Genomic DNA, 21,862 nt, shown 5'->3' on the forward strand with positions numbered 1-21,862 from the left:
AGTTGGTGTGACCTCCTTGGAACATTAGTCTGTTCAACAGAAACAGCAGGTGGTGCTATTCTAACAATAGTCCTGGAATATCCAGAGATATAGAGAGCAGGTGGTGCTATTCTAGCATCAGTCCTGGAATATCCGAAGATAAAACATGTTTAAAATAAGTACAAAACATTTCCAGACTTGTGGACTGTCCTTAATTAGAAGCAATATTTTTTTAGATCAACCTCTTTAAATCTTAACAATCAGATCCATAATAATACTTACAGTGTTATCACAGGTGCCAATATAAAAGTGCCACACTGCCACATTTCCTACACAGTATATGAAAAAGACAATACAGTATTAGTGTACCATGTCTCCACCAGAAGGTTGGGTGGAGACATGGGTTGGCTACACTCATTTCCAGGGAACGCCCATATCACGGGCAAACACACTTTCCCGGTGGTGTACAGCCTCCAAGCTCCTTCTCCTGTTTAAGCAGCAAAATGTGAAGAGCGGCGGTGGTGCTGAGGTGGCATTGTACAGCCTCTAGCCTCCTCCTCCTACAGCTTCTCTTCCTGCCTGATCAATCCGGCAAAGCAGAAGAGCAGCGGCAGTGCTGCGGCTGTCTATGACCCGCAGGGGCACAGGAGCGAAGATGCGAGCAAGGCTCACTGAGAAGGAGGACGATTCAGGAAGACCACACTATAGGCCGGAGAGGGGTGACATTGATGCTGACAGTGGGGGGCCGGATACAGGGGCGGCATGGACGCTGACAGCAGGTCCGGCAGCGGTGGCGGGGAACAGGAGGATAGATGGGAAGCCAACACGGACATGTGTGAGCTGACGCCAGCAGGGAAATGTGTCAGCTGTCAGGTGGATGTTGTGGGCGTGACCTGCCCATGCCCTGTAACTCAGGGTCACCAACCCATATCTCCACCCATACATCCGGTGGAGACATGGTACACTAATACCTGGCAACGCACCTTTTAATGTGTCACATAAATCTAGAGAAATATTTAATATTTTCTTAGTAATGTGAATTGTATTTATCTCTATATAAAAAGAATAGTATTGTATATCAATCAAAAGGTAAAATCTCTGCTTGCAGTGCTGTAAAACTGTATATCAAATGTAAACCAAAAGGCTTTTACCTACAGGGCAGGAGCTATGATGTATTCAAAAGAGAACAAATAGCCCTGCATCACAAAATGTGCTCAATAAAAGCCGCAAATCTGTATCACAACAATCACAAGCTAGGTTTTTCCTTCCATTATTGCTCCAATTTGCAGAAGAGGGCTGCTTGCTGCTTTAACCATGGTGCAATCTTTAAATTACCATTATTATTGCAAAGCCTCTTCACTTTAGCACATTTAAATATGATACAATCCTGGCTGTGAACTAGCAAATGGTGAAAATTTTTTACCCCTGAGTGTCTTACCAGCATCTAAGATTTTGACATGAATAATAAAGTTTGCCGTCAAGAGATAAAAGGACGGGAAGGGAAACAAGATATGCAGTTGAAATGTTTCCTTGAGACAATAACTTTTGATCTTGCTGTGCATACTGGGTAATTGTACAATATAAGCAGGAGGAGAGCACATTAGGGGCATAAAATAGACTGATATAGGCCATCTTTTGAAAAACCCACAAATTACTTGCATGGTGAACACAACTAAGGTCAGATATTGAAGACGTTTTCCGTGCCAACTAAAATAAAAATACTTCATTTCATGTGTTCATTTATATTCATAGTCATTTTTCCTGAATTTTATGTAGCCTTTACAGTGACTCCTTGCTGCTGGTTTAGCTTGAGAATGTTTTTTTTATATGGCATCAATACATTGTAGGAAGACAAGTCAGAGTAGATGCAAAATAATAATGGAGGTAGTTTGAAGGAGTATTTATTAAGGTTTTATATTGTGTAAGGAGGAGGCGCTGCTTGCTCTCCCTCTAAGGGCAGTTTCAGATGGACGTATTGTGCAACTACGCTCCATGCCGGCGAGTGTAGTTTCACACGAACAAGGTTTTTCGCCGGCTGTAGGAGTTTGGAAAAAATAGCGGGAAGATAGGTCCTGCCTTATCTTTCCCACAAGTAGTTAATACTGCTTGTGGAAAAGATAGGGCAAGTCTTATCTTTTCTCGGCCATACAATTAACCCCTTAAGGACATGGCCTATTTTGGGCTTAAGGACGCAACGATTTTTTGCGGATTTTCATCTCCATTTTTCAAAAGCCATAACTTTTTTACTTTTCCGTCGACGCGGCCGTATAAGGGCTTGTTTTTTGTGTGATGAACTGTAGTTTTTATCGGTGCCATTTTGGGGTACATAGACTATATTGTAAAACTTTTATTATTTTTTTTATGATAACATGGGGAGAAAACGCATCAATTCTGCCATAGATTTGGGGTTTTTTTTCACAGTGTTAATCATGTAGCATAAATAATACAATATATTTTTTCTGTGGGTCGGTACGCTTACAACAATACCCAAATTTATTTTTTTTTTAGGTTTTTTTTCCACTTTTCTGCAATAAAAACCCTCTTTTTGGACATCTTTTTTTTTCTAAATCACTGCAATCAAAGTCCTGTAACTTTTTTATATTTCTATGTACGAAGCTCTGTGAGGGCTTATTTTTTGCAAGACGAGCTGTCGTTTTTATTGGTACCATTTTGGGGAATATACAGCTTTTTTGATCACTTTTATTGCCTTTTTTGGGAGGCAAAATGCTAAAAATTAGCATTTTGCCTGTTTTTTAGTGTTTTATTTACGCTTTTTCCCGTACAAAATAAAAAGCGTGTTTAACTTTTTGTACACATCTTTACAGACGTGTCAATATCAAATATGTACCATTTTTTTTTTTTTAACCTTTTTTTATGCTAATATGAGAAAAAGCATAAAAAAGGGGTTTTTTTACTTTTTTTTTTTGCATTTTTCTTTTTTGTACATTTTTCTTATCTTTTTTTTTACACTATTTGTGTCCCTCTGAGAGACTTAATCACAGCACTGATGATCCCTCTGATTAGGCATGGTCGGGCTACTGCCCTGCCATGCCTTATCGCTTAAACAGCGATCCCAGGCACTGGCAACACAGGACGCCGGTATCTGGCGTCCTGTTGCCATGGCAATAGGCCGGGCTCTCTGCGATTAAAGGAGTTGTCCGGCCACACAGGGTAAAAATTTTTATAATGCTGCTGCTTCCCTTTCAGTAAGGATAGTAACAGACAGCATACTAGGGCTCAAACTGTCCGGCAGATCAGCTGCAATGTCAGTTTATTACCTTAGACTGATCTTCTCTGCAGTTTTCAAAGATGGCGCCTCTGTGCTGCCTTCTCACATGCCCTGCGCCCCCCCCCCCCTCTTCTGTGTGCGCGCTCCCGATGGTAGTAAGACATGAAAAGGCAGGATTTCCCTCAGCTCACGTCCTAGCCCCGCCCACGACACACCCACCTCTATTGAACTGCTCTACAGTCTCTCCCCGCCCAGGCCCCGCCCCCTGCTAAAGTAAAGTAAAACATTTCCCCACACACACATGCCCTCATAGTGCCCCTCTCACAATGACCCCCCCCACACTTCTGTCAGCCGGGTCAATGCACATACACATCACTGCACCCCCCCCCCCTTCCCCTGCACACATCCATCCATCCATCCATCCATCGATCTCTCCCACTCCACACCCCCCCCCTTCCCCCGGGACTTCTGTCAGCCGGTCCGTGCACACCACACACACATCACTGCCCCCCCCCCCTTCCCCTGCACACATCCATCCATCCATCCATTGATCTTTCCCACTCCACACACCCCCCCTTCCCCCGGGACTTCTGACAGCCGGTCCGTGCACACCACACACACATCACTGCCCCCCCCCCCCCGTGCACACATCCATCCATCCATCCATCTCTCCAACATTTCTCCCCTTCTCCCCTACTCCCCTTCTCCCCTTTCACATACTTTTAAAGTCCCGACGGTGTCTTCTTGGCTCTTGTCCAAGCAGCAGCGGCAGGCAGTCACTCACTTCGCTCTGGTATATGAAACCAGGAAGTGAGTGTACTGCGCATGCGCCGACCGGCGGCGCGCGTCCCCTGCGATGATGAGGTAAAGAGCGCGGTCCCGGCAGAAGAAAAAAGGACTGCGCATGCGCGGAAGGGAAGAGGAGCGTTCCAGCGCCGACGAGAGCTGCTGCCGGCCCGACAAGAAATGCAGAAGATTTCTTGTCGTAACCTGGGACGACCGAGGGTCAACACAGGGGGGGGCACCCCTAAAGGTAAGTCCAAAACTTCTGTTTGCTTCATTTTCCATGCACAATGTATATTACAAAGTGCATGGAAATGGGCAAACAGAAGTAATGAGCTATGATGTTTCTGGCCGGACAACCCCTTTAAATCGCAAGAGCCTGGCACCTTCACAGAGGGAGCACGCTTCCTTTGTGAACCCTTCACATGCCGCGATCTACATAGATCGCTGCAGGGAAGGGGTCAACAGCGAGGGCGCATCTCTGATGCACCCCCGCTGCTGCAGCGGGAGGCCGGCTATCTCATGCTATCCCTATGACATAAGGGTACGTCATTTTGCGGGAAGTACCCCGCTCCCATGACGTACCCTTACGTCATGGGGAGGGGTTAATGGGCGAGAATCCCAATAGGGAAAGGAAACCACTAAAATCAATTGAAATCAGTATTTCGTTTTGTCCAATTATGTGGCCATGATTATCACGGCTGCATAACGAGGCAAAAACGTGTTCATGTTAAACCGTCTGCAGTGGCTTTGAGCAAAGCAGTACCCTCTATACAGATGAACAAAAGTCCTGGAACTTAGTAGGCACTACAGAGGGTGGTCCATTGACCCCAGCAAGATCCTAAAATTGACTTAGAGAGCACAATGAGAGCACAATGTGTGTTTGAGAGTAAGCACGGGGGCTAGTTAGTGAAAATAGCTGCAGGAGAGGAGTAAGATCCTGCAGTTGGAGCAGCAGCACACAGAACCAATGGCAGTGCATGAGAAGCAGAGGAGAGGGGTGAGGCAGTTGTGATCAGAAAGAGGAGTTTTCAACACAAGGACTGGGTTGAGGCATTGCAGAGGACTGCGCAAGAAGCTACTCAAATCTGCCAGAGTACCATTGGAGCTGTTACTGGGAGCAAGGCTTTGCTGCAAGAAAAAATTTCCAAAGCCCTGCAACAGTTGGATGGTTTGGGATTAACCAGTGGACATGGAGAATTTTGTAAGTGAGGACAATCCTCAGTAAGAAACCGACACGTGTACATGAACAGAAAGACTGATAGGGACCAAGCAGGTCTGCTATTCATAACACGTTATCCAGTCAGATGCAAGGAAACTGGCTGCCTCGAAAATATAGTGAAAATAAAGGGACATTTCTGGAGTTGAGCCAGAGTCTTATAGGAATTTTTCCTTAAGTGTGCGCATTCAACCCTTGCAGATGAGCTTTTGGACATTTAATCATGTTATTTCTGGACTAAGTGCGGCAAGCCACCATTACTGGGTTATTGCTAATTGCTGCTATATCTTTTATTCATTCTTTGAAGTGTGTTATCAACATTGTGGTTATTAATTCTTAATTGTAGAACATATATTAAGAGTTGTTTCTTCTACTAAGGTAGTATCAAGACTGTGGAACGAAAACATCAAAGTATGCAATTTGTTTTCAGTTGGTTATTAACTAAGCTACTTTGTCTCCGATAGTGTAATGAACATTTATATTTTTGTAAGCTCTTTGTCCGCTTCATATCCTGATACCTGAGTTGCCCACCTTCTCCTGCAACAATAGACCAATTAGAGATTGAAGTTTTGAGGAACTATGTACTGTTTGGCACCTGGAGCCATAGGCCGCCTGCAGACGAGCGGGTCCGATCCGGCGGCGAGAATTCTCGCCGCGGGACCCGACCCGAGCGCCTGCAGGGTCGAGCACGTACTCACCCGCGCCCGGCGGCCCCGGCTCTTTCATGTGCCGGCATGCGCAGACTGGAGCCGGCGGCCGGGTGAGTGACGTATCTGTGCGAGGCTCTGCGAGCCCCGCACAAAAATAGGACATGCCGCGGTTTGTTTGCAGCGCGAGATTTCGCCCAACCAAACCACGGCCGTCTGCATAGGAGTGCGTATTGTAATACACTCCTATGCAAGCTTTCAGTGGCGGAAGTCCCGCAGGATTTCTGCCCGTGTGCAGGCGGCCATAAGGAAGGAGTCTGTCAGCTTAAACATGCTGTCCAAACTGCAGGCATCATGTTATAGAGCAGGATGAGCTGCTGAGCAGATTGATATACAGTATACTTTTATGGGAAATGATTCAGTACCATTTGTATTTTATTAATTTATTATCTCTTTATCTCTGCTCATTCTGAGCTAAATGGTTCAATGGATGGTCCTATAAGTGATTGACAGCTATCTGTGTATGACTACATACAGTGGTAACTGTGAATCACTGATAGGACCGCCCATTGGACCTCTAAGCTCAGAATGAGCAAAGGTTTAAATTAATAAAATACAAGTTATACTGAATCTTTCCCATAAAACTATATACCAATCAGCTCCTCCTCTATAACATGATGCCTGCAGTTTGGACAGCATGTGTGGGTGTGGATATTGTTTGTGTGGCCTCTTTTCCCGACTCAGTAGTCATTGGTAGGTGTACATCGACAGGTCACTATGATTGGAAGGGCATGAACATTAAATGGACCAATGATAGGACACAACTACCATGCAGAGTAGTGCCTATTTAGGTATAAAAGGCAAAGTAAGATGTTGTGTTGGCTGTGTTGGTAAAGTAAACAAGAAAACCTGACATTTTTGCTAGGGTGTGGTCTAGTCGGTAGTCAGGAGAGAAGCCCTGGCTGAATCCCTGGAGCCTCATGTTTGGAGATGAAGTAACTATGCAGTCGAACCGTAGAGGCTACAGTAACATAGATTGCTGACCCACTGCAATGCTGAGTCAGAGAGCCTTACACCAAAGAAACTGTGAGTGTATACCACTGAAAGCCACCTTGAATGTTTACAAAGTCGCCTCGGGCCTGTTAATTAACTAAGGGACTGTTGCAGTACCCAAGAGTTGGAGTCCCACAGCAGTGCTATTGCTACCTCATGCAAAATGTGTCTATATATATCTTTAAATATGTAAACTGAGTGAAATTATGTGTACATGATGTTAAATGATCAGTAATGGGTTAACTTTTGGTGTCCCTACTACCTAACACTGTATGACTGTGCATAAGACACCCTAATCTGCTTAAAGGGGTTGTCCCGCGCCGAAATGTTTTTGTTTTTGTTTCAACAGCCCCCCCGTTCGGCGCGAGACAAACCCGATGCAGGGACCTAAAAAAAAATCCGCACAGCGCTTACCTGAATCCCCGCGCTCCGGTGACTTCTTACTTACCTGCTGAAGATGGCCGCCGGGATCTTCTCCCTCGGTGGACCGCAGGGCTTCTGTGCGGTCCATTGCCGATTCCAGCCTCCTGATTGGCTGGAATCGGCACGTGACGGGGCGGAGCTACACGGAGCCGCTCTCCGGCACGAGCGGCCCCATTGAGAAAAGAAGAAGACCGGACAGCGCAAGCGCGTCTAATCCGGCGATTAGACGCTGAAAATTAGACGGCACCATGGAGACGGGGACGCTAGCAACGGAACAGGTAAGTGAATAATTTCTGATAACTTCTGTATGGCTCATAATTAATGCACAATGTACATTACAAAGTGCATTAATATGGCCATACAGAAGTGTATAACCCCACTTGCTTTCGCGGGACAACCCCTTTAAATACCTGTCAGTCACCCCTAGCTAGTCTGGGATTGAATAGTCAGATTTCCCCTAGTTTAGAATGGATTCAGGAGAAAGTAATAAAAGGTAGAGAGTAGGCAGGTTAGTCAGTCTAGTCCAGGGAAGCCTGAGATAGAGGCCGAGGAGGAACCAGAAGAAGACCTTACCCACTCATCAGCAAGAGTCTAGTCCTGTAGACAGCTGAGAGAAGACAGCCAGAGATAGAGACTGGGGAGGAACAAGGGGTACATCTTCTTCACAAAGTCTTCCACAGAGAATATGTAGTAGAGTCAGTGTGGTAGGAAGTTAGAACAGCTAAGTGGAAGTACCTAAAGCAAAGTTGTGTTAGAGTGTGAGCAGTGGAGAGAGATAGAGGGAGAGAAGAGAAACAGAAGAGCAAAGGAGAAAGAAGCAGATCAGTAAGTTATCTGCCAAGCATTAGTCAAAGCCAGGGATGAAAGCTGGAAGTGTTTTACTGCAATGTCTTGCCACAGCCCCTGAGAAAGTGTTTCAATGCACTGTCTACTAATGTAATTCCAAGTCATCAACTACCTCAAGTTAATGTGATTCAACAGTTACTGCAAGTGAATGTAAATTGCGTTTATCAGCTGCAAAGTCCACAGTCCTCTCTCTCCCTGCAATAAAGAGTTAAATTGTTTTCATCATCCAAAGTCTGCTTTCTGAAGTTCCTTTGCATTACCGACATACTGCACTGATGTACCGCACAACACTGCAGGAGTACAAGGACTACTACCACATTATTGTTCAGTTCCCCACTTTTTATATGCATTACTTTTGTCTGGAATGGGTTCCCACCCATATACGGATCGGCGTCATGACAAACTAACATCTTCCCCTACCCAATTCCGTGGGTAGCAGCCCATAACAGCTGCTTATTGTTAATTTTTTTTAATTTGTTTTCACCACTGCATGTGGCGTACTGGCCCAGATCACGACTGTCTCTGTTTTAGGGGAGCAGCAGAGCCACTGTTGACAACATCTTATTTCCCACTGCTTACCCTTATCGTTGGTCTCTGCTAGGTCCGGCCCGCTGCACTGTGAGTAACAAAAGCCAGTGAGTTTTAAAAAGCACAGTGAATATATACAAAAATCCTGTGATTACACAACCCCAATTCCAAAAAAGTTTGGACGCTGTCTTAAAGTTTAAATGAATGTTAATAAAAATAAGAATGCAATGATTTGGAAATATCATATAACCATTTTTTTTTTCACAACAGAACATAGAACACATATCAGAAGGTGAAATGAGACATTTTTTCATTTTATTTAAAAGAGCTAACTCATTTAGAAATTGATGGCAGCAACATTTCTCACAAAAGTTGGGAAAGGGCCATGTTTACCACTGTGCAGCATCCCTTCTTTTTACAGCAGTCTCCGTGGAAGGAGTTGTTGCCTGGTGGGGAACCCTAAAACAGATGAAAACTGTATTGCCTAAGGCTGCCTGTCCACGGGTGTAGAGATATCCCGCGGGAGGCACCGGCTGGGAGCAGGAGACAGCTGAAGGTTCTCCGCACTGAGCCTATCTGACAGATAGGCTCACTTCGGAGAATCGCGGTAAATATCAGCATGCTGCGATTTGAATCCCGCGAGCGCAGAATTGCTATGATTCTCCGCTCGTGGACATGGAGCTGCACTTTCCATAGCAACACTATGGAAAGCTTCAGACAGCGTGATTTGCCGGCAATTTATCGTCGGTGAATCACGCCCATGGACATGCAGCCTTAGGAGTCTGATGTCTTCTGCCAATTCGTTCCCCAGTGCTGCCAGAAATAAGAGAAAGAATAACTGCTTGTGTATTGGAGGATTAAAGGGTTTTTTTCATTAAAAAAAAGTTATCTAAACTTACCTATTCCTTCCCTGTCAGTCTCCTTATCACATCTTCTCCTGGTTGAGCTTCTCCAGTGCCCCAGGTCAGCCCACTGCAGGCTGGGACCAGCTTGTTATGAGGGCTGCCTATCACAAACTCCTTCCGCCTGGGTCAGTGAAGGTCACATCCCTGTGCTGTAGCTTCACTGTCTAGTAAGGAATTGTAATCTATTTCAGAGACAGCTCGCATGAGCAATCTCTGAAGAAGATAGGCAGTCCTCCTGCTGGCCTGTGAGCTGTGACGTAATGTACATTGGTAGACTGCCAACCTAATGTACGTAACCTCACAGGAAGGAGCAGAATCGGGCAAGTGGAGGTGAAGTGAGCCCCCGGACTGCAGGAGACAGGAGAAGATAAGGGAGGTGAAGATCTGGTAAGTAGACTGATGGGGGAGGAATAGATAAGTAGAGCATTTTTCTTTTTTAGTGACAGAACCCTTTTAAGACATCGTCCCTGGATGTATAAAGTAGATCCAGACACTGGTTCACTTACTTATTTTACTATTCATTAAAATTAAGACGCAAGATGTCAGGTCTCCAGCAGGATATTTGCCACAAGTTACTGTCTAGCTTGATGCACTCTTGATATGGCCTATTATGCCAGGTATGGCTCACCACTAGCAACTCTGAGTGGTCGCCAGCCCCTTAAAGGGGTTGTCCCGCGCCGAAACGTTTTTTGTTTTTTTTCAATAGCCCCCCCGTTCGGCACGAGACAAACCCGATGCATGTGTTGAAAAAAAAACGGATAGTGCTTACCCGAATCCCCGCGCTCCGGTGACTTCTTACTTACCTTGCAAAGATGGCCGCCGGGATCTTCACCCTCGGTGGACCGCAGGTCTTCTGTGCGGTCCATTGCCGATTCCAGCCTCCTGATTGGCTGGAATCGGCACACGTGACGGGGCGGAGCTACGAGGAGCAGCTCTCCAGCACGAGCAGCCCCATTCAACACGCAAGCGCGTCTAATCGGGCGATTAGACGCTGAAAATTAGACGGCACCATGGAGACGGGGACGCTAGCAACGGAACAGGTAAGTGAATAACTTCTGTATGGCTCATAATTAATGCACAATGTACATTACAAAGTGCATTAATATGGCCATACAGAAGTGTATACCTCAACTTTGTTTCGCGGGACAACCCCTTTAACTCCAAACTTGTTAGAGGGCCCCGACCTTCACCCACGGGCCCCTTTCACATACTATCTCTGTGCACAAAAATCTTACATGTGCATGGCCCCTTAGTCAGAAGGAACATGGGAAGATACTTTAAAACGGATGAGCAGTGAGAATGTGGCATGTGTATTACAATCAGCAGTTTTGAAATTCAGTTAATCTACTGCAAATAATGTGACATACATGCAAAAGGCTTATATGTGCCAACCGCAAAGCAGAACACAATTCTTAGCGACATTAACATAACCATATTGAAATAAGAAGCTTTGATGAATTTTTTTCAAATATTTAATTGGCCGTCTAATGGTGTTTAGGAAACATAAATAAGCAGAAAGCAAACAGGTAATGTATTGAGACAGATTAAGCTATAAACTGAGGTCCAAATAACAGAAAAATGTTAGATGGCGGATTCGAGAATGGATGGCAGGATCCCAGCTAATTAAACCGGCACTATCACCCACATTCTGCCAGCTGCAGATAAAGCATGGCTTGAAATAAATGATCAAGGCTAATAAACTTTGATGGTGTGTTCAAATAGGTAACCTTTTATAGCTTGTTCAAAAATTACCCAAAAGTGTAACAACAGAACGGTTAGAAACAACAAAACAAGGACTCAGGAAGTACGGGCTGCAAATATAGTATGGTAGCTGCCGAAATGTCTGCAACTAAGGCCACATTCACATGTGGTGTGCTGCTGTAATGCCTTGTTAGGGACAGCAAACTGTAACATCATATACTAAACACCGCTACGTGGAATGACAGGTATGAGGGTGGTTGTAGTTGTCAGTTCGTGACGACAACGTTCCATACACCGGCATTCGTACACAGCGGATAAATAACACTGGACAAGTGTATAGTACCTCGGGTCCTCCGGAACAGTAGAGGCCGGGTAAAAACTTTACTAGTGACTTTTAAATACAACTCAACAGACTTCAGCAGGCAGAGTTTACAAAGCAGGCAAATTAGTAAATATTCAGCAATACTTGACATGAAAGTCAATGGCCACAGAATGGCTATAATGATCACCCCGCTTTCATAGACTTCAGCACGTGTCGGTGTCAGTTAAAGGTGTAACACTATACGGGGATTCAGACTTCAGACAGCCGCATAGGAATCATAAAACAGACTTAATATTATCTTTAGAGGTTCGGTAGACTTCTGCACTGTTATTAGTTGTAGAAACATATAGTCACTAGAAGAGGTAGTTACTTACAATGGCTCTCTCTTGGGATGGGACTTTTGGGGGAAAACATTTAGGCTCACTCCCTCCCATGCGTTTCACATGCGGTTAACCAGTCTCTCCGTCTCCTCCATATTAGGTGCAAAAAACCAGAGATGCGCCCCTGCGGTTTCTCCAGCTGATTGAGAAAGAGGGAAGATCCTCAGCTCCTACTATGGAGCCTCTCCTTCTTCCCCATTTTCGATACAGGGAAACTGAAGGTGCTTCCCTGCATCACTGTGGGTCCTCCAACAGCATGGTGAGATGGAAGATTGCTGCTGTGCAACATCCATACAGAAAATAGACATGACAGATTTGCACAGTGCATCCACATAAGACAATACATGTATGACAATTATGGAGGGGTCCAGAATGATGTTCTGGGACACTACAGTTCCCCCTACTTAAAAATAAGCCAACCCCGGCGCCTCTAAATCAAAGTGTATACATCCGGAGACATGTTATTTTAAGTGTATTACTTCACTAACACTAGAAAGGTTCTGCGCAGTCGCGGATTGTGCAAGGTGAAACCTGTTAACACAATTTCCATCCTCTGGTTACCTATATATAAGGCTTAACCCACCCCCAGTGTACTAGTGACTAAAGGAAGTGTCATTTCTGTTTAAGACTTTGGGTTTATGACAGCGTGTAAGAAAATTGACTTGCAAGTACTTTTGAAAAATCTACCAGGGTGGACAGAATCCAAAACCTCAGGTATTGCTATGGAGCTTCATACATAAGTCTTTGCTCCAAAGACTAGTGAAAAATGAGATCAGTGGAAATATCATCACTGTCCCTTTAAGAGAATGAAACACACTGTGGGTCCTACACAAAATTTAGAAAAGGTGACTGGCAAAGAAAGAACACAGGATGAACCATATTTTAGGGTACAAATTCCTTCTCATCCCAAACGCCGGTAATCAGAATATGGATACATTCAAATGTAGTGAATTTTGTTATAGATTCACACCATATTTTATGCCGCAGAGTTTGCATCATAACTCACATTTAGTTTGGATTTTGATATAGATTTTGTCATGAATCTGCAGCTGATTTCACCCTTTTAATTGAACCACTCCTGGTTTTGGCTTACAAAATACTGCTGAGAAATACTGACATGTGAATAAACCGTTAGGCCTAGTGCCCACGACCGTGACAGGCTCTGCAAGTGTGGCGCCTCCCCCCAGAGACCCCAAACTTACCTCCGGATCCGCCGCCCGATGTCCCGCATGACGCTTCGGCGTGCATGCGCTATAGAACGCATGACGCGCCGGCCACATCATATGACACGCCCACAGCGTCACATGACGCGGCTGGCGGTAGGCGGGGAAGCATTTACACCCTATCTTCCGCTGTAGCACAGCGGAAGATAGCATGACGGACGGCTTCCATTGACTGCAATGGAAGCCGTTCGCATGTACGCCCGTTCTATTTCCGCTGTGGAATTACACACCGTGAGCATTGCGCTATTAGGTTCAATAGAACCTAATAGCTGCGGGGCAACGTGGCGGATTTCTGCCGCGTAATGCGCGGTGCAAATCCACCCGTGGGAATTAGCCCTTACTGTGAGCATATTCCACTATGCTTCTGGCGTGAAGCTAAATATGTAACCTAGAGTATACTAGAATAAGACAAGCAGCCTAAGAAAATATGCAGAAAATAAGAGATTTTTTTGCAATGGAAAAATATAGACCGTAAATGACCTTCAAAAATATTATAGATGTTAAAAAAGAATCGTATCTTGAGGAGACTGGATACAATATTTAGGACTCTGTACAGGATGAATTACTAATCTTGGATGAAAGTTGAATTATAAACAGGTGAAATATACTTGTTTCCATGACAATTAATTTTACTACTATAAATATCACTGCAATTAACATGTAATCAGGAGTTTCAGTTCATTTGCATGCAGTTGTGGACACCATCAGCATTCTTATTGTATAGCCAAAAATAACAAGGCATCGGTGTGTGAAGAGTTCCTAAGTCACCAGATATTTCTATAAAGTATTCTACCACTTGAAATAAATAATTCAGTAAAGTAAAAGAATGAGAGGTCCTTGTATTAAATTATGGATACAGTAGAATACTCAGGTTGACTATAACTATGGAAGAAAGGGTTGATGTCACAATAAGTCTGCAGATCAGGTATACCTTACTTGTGTCAAATTTGTTATAGATCGAGAGCAGCTGCTTTGGAAATTAGGACGTCACACTCGGCGCTCTTTCACACGGCCCTAGGCGTTTTTACATGTGCCCACCGGCACCATAAATGCGCATGAATATGTGCACAAATCTAACATTCGTGCGCCCGTTCACACAGCCGCGGCCACAATGCCGGTGGGGGGTGGAAACAGCTTAGCTGTCTCTCCCTTCCCACACTCTTGCCGGCTCACCTCCTCTCTCCTTTCCTACGGCTGTTTGCAATGGGAGGGGGTGGGACAGGGGGCAGAGCAAAGCTCCTTCCCCGCCCCATGTCTGTAGTCAGCAATGGGATGGGTTGGAGCTTAGCTCCGCCCCCATCCTGCCCCCTTCCATTGCAAACAGCCAGAGAAGAGGAGAGAAGGGGGAGGGAGTTTAGCAGTCATGCTGCTAAACTCCCTCCCCTCTCCAGCCACTGTCATTGGCTCCTGTAAAAGCTCCCTAATGTCTGTTTTCTGAAAATTACACATACAATTTTGATCACAACAAGGTATATAATCATTAAAAAGGAATACAAAGATGCTTTTAGCAATGTTACATAAATAGATTCTCTAACAGGGTCAAACATAATTTCAAACTATAATCTAGGGTCAGACCCATCCAATAGACTGTGCTGGATTACCAAATAGGCAGAGTAGGCCTATTCTATGAATCAAGTCATAGAAACAAAAAGTTTATGTTCAAGATTTAATAAAGAAAACACTGTATTCATGTAATGTACCCATTGACCCCTTAAGGGCACGGCCCATCTCTTTTTTTCTTTTTCGTTTTTTCTCCTCTCTTTTAAAAAACCATAACTCTTTTATTTAACCATCGATGTAGATATATGAGGGCTTATTTTGTGGGACAAGTTGTATTTTCAATGGTACTATTTAACCTTTTCCAATCCACTGTCTGACATCTTCCAACATTCTGATTGAAGCCTGTGCAGCTCTGATGTCCGAAGACACACGGCAGAGTATTCCTACTGTATATTGCCAGCCACTGTGTTGTCGGGGGCCTCTCCGGCATGTCACGTACTGCAGTGCTGGCTCTAGCCAGCAGATGGCGGCATTGTATAATGACAGAAAGAGAAAGCCTCCTAGGAAAGTCTGAATCCAAAATTGGATTGCAAAGGGTTAATGTACCATATAATGTACTGAAAAATGAAATTCCACCATCTTTGTGTGCATCTTGTTTCTACGGAGTACACACTGCAACAAAAATGACATGATAACTGATACTTTTTTTCTTGGAGACCTCGGTGGCCAAAAAAGCACAATTCTGTAGTTTTTTAAATTTTTTTGTTCTGACGACATTCATCATAAAAAAGTAATAATGCATTAGTTTGATAGATCAGACTTTTACGGACGCAGTGATACCAAATATGTATTTTTGTTTTATTATTTAGATTATTGTATTAGAAATATGGGAAAGCGGGGTGTGGTTAAACTTTTATTACTTTTAATTTTTTTTATAATTAGTGAAACTTTTTAAAACTTATTTTTACTTTTTTTTAGTCCCAGAGGGAACAAGTACTTTCTCTGCTTTGATCGCTGCTGCAGTATAATGTAATGCCCTAACATTACATTATTCGGTGATCTGACAGGTGTTCTATCAACCCATGCCATAGACATGGCTTGATAGGCAATTTGAAATGACAGCCCTGGGATCTTTCAAAAGGCCCCCAGCTGCCATGACACCCACATGGTAACCTGTGATCTTATTGCGGTGGGCAGTGCGGGAGCCCTGAACATCGGTCAGGGCCTTTAAATGTCGCTGTCAGAATTGATGGTGGCATTTAAAGGAGTAACAGCTTCAATGAGCGGCGCAGCTTATCAGAGCTGTTGTGGGTGGGTGCCGGGTGTAAGAAGCCCGCATTGTATGGAGCGAGATCATCACGCGTTCTTCCTTTATATATACCCCGAAGCTGCAGGTCACAATTGTACGCCCTGCAGTACACCCTAAAAAATCTCCGGCAGCTGAACTCAGACTGAACCGCTGAACTGCAGACTGGACGCAAAACTCGCAGACATGACTGAGAAACAGACATAAACTTTACACCATTCACACTCACGAACTGGCAAAACCAGACCGATCAGCAGAACTGCGAAACAGGCTTTATACTTACGGACAGACATAAACCAACGCCTGATAAACGCTCAAAACACGCACCAAGCATGCCTGCATGTATAAATAGATGGAATAGATACAGTACGAGAGATTAGTTCATATTTTGGCCAAGATACTTAAGCCCGCAAGCCCACTTCAAGGGTCCTCATTGTCTTGCGAGTCCCTAAACTAACGAGACTACTAACCCTAGGAAACCTGCCTGCAATGCGGGGAGATTGTTCCGATAGGGATGACACCATGCTGAAACCTAGGAACCTACCTCATTCTGGATGATAAAGGAACCACAGCAAGACACAGTTCACACTACACATACCAAGAGCTGCACAGACACACAGGAGCATGACACTGTTCATACTGAAGATCATGAACAAACAGAGAAAAGGGCAGCAGCCTCTAGCAAAGGAGCTGGTATATATGAGCAACAGACCTTGGGGGTTTGGTTGGCTGGAGCAAGCCACACCCAGCCAGTCCAATCAACCACCATCTGCTGAGCTGCTGAAAACCCATGTAATACAACAGATCCCAGCAGTGAACTCTAACAGATGGTCTTCTCCATCTAGCGGCTGACATGCACACTACGCTACTTAGTTCAATGTTATCCCATTACGACATAACCATGAGAAACCTGGAGAAAGAAGGCTTTATCGGTCAGTCAGTGTGTCGCGAGTTCCCACCAACTCCAGATCCAAGGAGAATATTCACGAGTAGAAGTTTTATTATTATTGTGTAAAGTTGTTTAATAATTTGTAACAGTTTTTGTTTAATAACACAATATGTTAATTTGTTTAACAACAATAATCATTAATGTTTTTTCTGTAATAAAAATCGATTTATTAAAATTGAAAATTCCCGGTGGTAGTCCAAAGGAGAAGGAAGGCATCAACTAGCCCCATGGTCTCCCTTGTGGTAATTCTAAGTCATAATTTGCCTGAGTTACCCACTGCCTGGGGCATCTCTTCATAATTCTAACAGAACCCCATGGAGAAATAGTTAAAAAAAAAGGTCCTCATCAATTGCAGTAAAACACTAACTTTGTCAACAGAGACAATTTATTGAGAAGGATCTTTTGCATCATGGTCTACGTTTATATTGGAAACCTTGTTGTTTTGCCAGAACCATTGTGGAAAATTTTGACAACCTTTGATCCATAGTATTTAGTCCAGGTAATGCTCATATTATAGTTTGTAGGCTAGTGCAGAATCCTTCCAGGCGAACTCTTCCAGTTTCCAAAAATATCTGAAGTCCTTATTACTCAGAGTTTAACTATTTCTTCATATATTACAATCTTCACTCATGCTTCAGAGTAGCGGTCTGTAACTTTAGCTGTCAAGTCTTCCTGGGAGTATACTTTTGAAACAGCAGAAGAGTCAATCTGCCCGACAACTACCCTCTTCTGATTGGCTGCTTGCTGCTAATTGTTTGATTGGTGGTGTGGGAGGAGTTGAGTCAGGCCCAGGAAAATGGGCTGGAGTAGGAAGCGAGTGAGCGAGAAGAAGAGAAAGAGTGGGAGATATCTGGAAAAGAAGGAGTGAGGAGTCAGAGGGGAGATGGAGAGGAGCTGTAGAGTTCGGATGCAGTATGGGAGCCTGGCACGGGTATCCAACCGCACTCGCAGCTGGAGCAGAGTCCTTGTCATCTCTACTAAAAGAGACAAGTCAGGACAGACCCTGCGGAGGCCGAATGGAGAGTAGTCAGTGTAATGGTGAGTTAGTCAGTCCCTGCACAGCAGAAGTCAGGGTGCTCTCTAGCAGGCCCATGCTAGCCCTCCAGTCCTTCACAAACAACCACCCAGCGCAACAATCAGATAACTTAGACTGGCACGCTCCTCTATCCCAAAGAAAGAGAAAGAGCGTTAAGGAATCAAAAACTGTTGTAACATGACTGTGCAAAGTGCTCTTGAAGTTTCTACTGCATGCTAAAGTTGTTCAGTGAATGTTATCCTTAACAACCTTCAAGAAATAGTAAAACTGTGTGCCTCCGGTTTTACAAAGACTATTTGTAATCCCCCTGCTGCATGGGTCACTATCTTAGGTTTGAGTAGCCACCACCATAACCAGGCAATAGCTGGAAAGCATTCTCCACCTTGGGCTGCTTCGACCCACTTCTGCCCGCTGCAATTGTCATAGCTGTTCTTTTTAGTTTTCATATGCAGGGACGCCCCATACATTATACTATGTTTATTAACATTTTAATGGTGAAAATATCTCTTTTTATGTTACTTTCAAAATAAAACCGCTTTGTACATTTTGCTCACTGACTCTGGAAACGATGCAGCAAATCACAGCGCTGTGTCAAATTGTTTATCTCCAGAGCAGTTTCATTTAATGGCGCTTGAAGTTAATATTTTGATTATGATATAATAAATTTGCATAAACTACGGCTATTTCTGTTTACAGAGCGAGCTCAGATGCGTGATATTGACATAGTATATAACTGTATAACATTTCATTTATTTTATCATGAGGCGTTTCATTCACATATAATGCTAAGTAAGCATTTGGGGTTTTATTTTTTATTTTGTCCTTTTATGTCACACAGATGCAGATTCATTAGGGGAATTCAGTCCAATTAATCACTTCATTTTTGTAGTCTGTAGTATGAGCTCTCAAAGTTTAGAATTGGTTTCTCAATTCTTTATAGAACCTTTTATGTACAAACATATTTTGAATGATGAAATTAAAGGAATATTCTAATCGAAAACATTTATCAACTGAAACAGTGGAATATGTTCTCCCAGCTGTATAGCCAGGGCTAGGAAGAGTTTGAATGGAGCGCTGGTCAAGCCTGTGCCCTGATGCTCAATTCAAAGTCTATGGCACTATTGATCGCCATTCCAGTCAAACTCGTAGCCACGGTTTAGTGATCTGTAGAGGTCCCAGCAGTCAGACCCAAGAAATCTTATCTAATATTTATCAATTTATGGCTTATCCAGTTGATGAGCCATAAATGTATTAGATTGCAATACCTTTTCTACGCTCATCTCTAAGGCCATCAATATTTTAGTGTTTTTGTAACTCATTTTCTAAACAACTTAATGAAGGCCACATAAAAAGTTTCTATGTAATAGTCACTGTCACCATTTCCTAATAGACTCCCAACATATACCCTTGATATCTTGGTCGCAGTACCATATATGTGTATATATATATATTTATTAGCAGATATCACCAAGTGGTTAAACATACCTTTACCCTCCCAACATAGGTGCAGCCAATCCCTACCATATAGCCTGTAGTGAACAAAGAAGTCAGTCCAGTTCTCCGAGAACCCAAGTCCTATTACTACAACAATTCTGAAGCCCCTTATTTATGTCCTGAATGATCTAAGATAGCTGATAAATGTATGATAGCTAGTGGTCTGACCGCTGGCCTCCTCTGCGATCACAAGAAAGATAGCCTCCGAGTCCAATGTGTGAATGCAGTAGTAGTGCACTTATATGATCACCAGCCTGTGTGTCGCGGGTCAAGATATGGCAACACCTGTATCAGGATATGGCGCAATGGATGGAGTAACAAAAGTGTACAATATTTATTTAAGAACACAGAAATAAGAATAAACAATGGATCAATAATCAGTAAGCAATTGAATTTTCCCTTTTGACTCTCTAGGCACAATAAACTACTAACTAAAACATGTCAATACCTTTTGAGCAATATCAATAACATATCACAAAAATTAATACCAGCTCATGGGAATACAGGGTACAGAACACACTAGGCTCCTGTACCTTTGAAGGCATCTCACTATTTTCTCACTTGCAAAACTATCTCAGTGAGTAAATGGGGCTCAAGCGATGGAACAATGTCTCTTACAGGTCGATCTCTTTAACATGAGCTGTGCTGGCCAGCTGGAGCAGCATGTAGTGTCTTAGACTACCAATGCATACTATGCACAGTGCACGTCAGGTAATTAGAGAAGTGGTTCGGCCATCTTTGTTTCTCCAGGTCACTGTAACCCCTTGGGCTGAGTCTCTTACACATACGCATTTGTGGGATTGACAGAGATAGCCAAGTATAGTGCTATTCACCATAACAGTGAATGGCCCCCTGCACGCAGGAGGAAATTCTGCGGCGGGATTTCCCGTAGAATTTCCGCCCGTGCACGCCTGCATAGGATTGCAATACAATACGCAATCCTATGCAGATGGCCGCGATTTGTCCGCGTGAAATCACACGTAGAAAACAAATCGTGGCATGGTCTATGTCACTCCCGGGCCGTCGGCTCCGCTCTACGTATGCGCTGGCTGGCCGGCAGCTGGCACATCAAAGAGCCGGAGCCGCGGGAGAGGTGAGTGCCGCACTGGTCCCTGCAGGGGCGCGGATCTGGTCCCGCTGCGAAAATTCTCGCAGCGGGATCCGACCCGTCCGTCTGCAGGCGGCCAGCAGAGTGAATGTCATGTGTGAGCACTACTGTTGCATTCACACAGGGGACCATTGTTCTGATGTTCACTAGGTTTCCCAGGGGAAGCTGAGTCATCATACATTTATCACCTATCCTGTAGATACGTTGTAAAAATTTTTTTTATTGGAAACCTCTTCAAAAGGAACCGGTCATCAAAATTTAGGCAACTAAACTGCAATTACCGCCATACTATATGTGTGTAGGGCATAGTAAGAATGACTTTTGGAAAATTCACTTTCTTCGTATTAGCCAGAAATCCCAATGTAAACCTCTCTTGCTGCATTTGCTAATGAAGCAGGGATGAGTCCAAAGTACCTTTCATGGCCAAGATGAGTCCAGCATATTCATGCTCCTCCAATGTTATCACTGCCCTACACTTTGATCAACAGCCCTCACCAGATTCCTCACCTGCGCATATCTGTGTGATGCTGCCAATACATCCTCCTTCCCGGAACATGAGTGACTGATCAATGAAGTCAGCCGGGATGCTCAGCTAGCTCTGCACCTGCACTACATGTCTCAAAGTGCAAGTGTGATACCTGCCTTGAGATTAGGAAAATGTGGAACCGGACAAAATCTGCAGTGAACCGGTCAGGAGCATGCTTAAGAAGCAAGGGGAGCCTTCCAGATGATGTCATACTACTCATTAGCATACGCAGCAGAAAAAAGTTTTCATTGGGATTTCCGGCTAAATGCAAATATAGTGAAGAATCAAAAACATATAATCATCCTCACTATGCCATACACACATATATTGTAGTGAAAATGTCAATTTACGTGTCTAAATCCTAATGACTAGTTCCCTTTAAATAGAAAAATGAACACAATAAAACCAATAGATTTTTAAAAAGTCTCTAGGCGCCAGTTGTGGTTTGTTATTATCATTTCTGACCGTCTTTTCTCCATGCAATTACCCATCACCAACCATGTAGAAAGTTATCATCAAAAGAACTGCTAAACACATGCAGAATCCAATGATCTAGACGGAGCCTATGTTTAATAATAAATCTATGAGTAATTTAACTAATCGCAACATTCGCTTTCGTATCAACGGATATTTTTTTTTTGCTCATGCATAGACAAATTAGGAAGTGTATTACAGTTATCAGAGCTCCATCTCTTCCGGAATTAT

The sequence above is a fragment of the Eleutherodactylus coqui genome, chromosome 8 (assembly GCF_035609145.1).
Source record: "Eleutherodactylus coqui strain aEleCoq1 chromosome 8, aEleCoq1.hap1, whole genome shotgun sequence".
Taxonomy (NCBI): Eukaryota; Metazoa; Chordata; class Amphibia; order Anura; family Eleutherodactylidae; genus Eleutherodactylus; species Eleutherodactylus coqui.